We start from the raw sequence: 1,080 nt of genomic DNA, 5'->3' as shown, positions 1-1,080 counted from the left end.
GGCCAAGGCCAACGCCACCACCGCGCGCCAGCCCGCCTGCGGCCTCTGGCGGCCATGGTGACGGGGGAAGTGTGACCTGCCGACCCAGGACCAGAAGGCCAGCTGTTCCTCTGGGCGCTTAGGGTAGAGCCTTCCCAGCCGTCTGTCCCACCTCCGGTTCGGACGGCCCCCTCTCCCGGAAGACTCTGACCAGGCTGGCGGGCCAGCAGGAAGGGTCATTCTCAGAGAATGTGCATGCGGAGTCCTTTGTCATTTAGGACAGTCGGGGCCCACCTTCTGCCAGGTGTCTGACCCCATGGGGTTGTTCTGTGTTTGCATTTCAGCAAGCGACTTCTGCGAAGTCCCCGCTGCCCGGGGTTCTGTGGCATTGGTAGGCGCTGGGGGCTCAGCACCCCCGCTCGTTGAGGAGTTGAGGACTTCCCTCGGGCGTTGCTGCTGGGCTGGCGGGCCTGGCGGGTGGGCGTGGGTGCCTGCCGCGGGCACATTTGCCTTCCGTGAAGGCGGAACTCAAGGTGCATCCTCATAGGACAGGGTGTCAGCCTGGGTGGGCGCGAGGACCACGCGGAGCCGTGGGGAAGGCCGCTGCGCGGGCTCGGCTGTCTGGCCGGGTGCACAGCGGGCTGTGTGGGGAGGGTGGGGGTCTCCGCCGGGGTCCTTAAAGGATTCCCGTGCGGGCGGGTGCGCTGGGCTGGACTGTGTACTCAGAATCTGAACTCTCTGTCACGTGGCAGCCACGGGACTGCGCTGCAGACTTCCAATAAAACCGGACTAGTTAGCTCTCCGTTGTCAGCAGTCTCTTGTGTGTCTCACCTGTGTCCTTGGCAGCAGCCAGGCGGTCAGGTCTCCAGGAGTGAAGGAGAGTGGGCACTATCATGGTGTGCAACCATGGGCGGGACTCTCTGGACACAGGAAGAAGGGCTGGGTCCTGGTGGAGGGTAGTAGGAAGAGGGGGCAGGCCGGGCAGAGGCAGGCTGGAAGGGGCGAGGGCCATGCACTACCCGCTATAGGCGGGAGGAGGGGACGCAGGGGAGACCTGGATTTCTGCCCCGGGCCTCTCACTAGCTCCTTGCAGGCGGGGGG

The sequence above is a fragment of the Pteropus vampyrus genome, unplaced genomic scaffold, assembly GCF_000151845.1.
Source record: "Pteropus vampyrus isolate Shadow unplaced genomic scaffold, Pvam_2.0 Scaffold309, whole genome shotgun sequence".
Taxonomy (NCBI): Eukaryota; Metazoa; Chordata; class Mammalia; order Chiroptera; family Pteropodidae; genus Pteropus; species Pteropus vampyrus.
The sequence above is the reverse complement of the archived record's forward strand: the minus strand, read 5'-3'. Positions refer to the sequence as shown.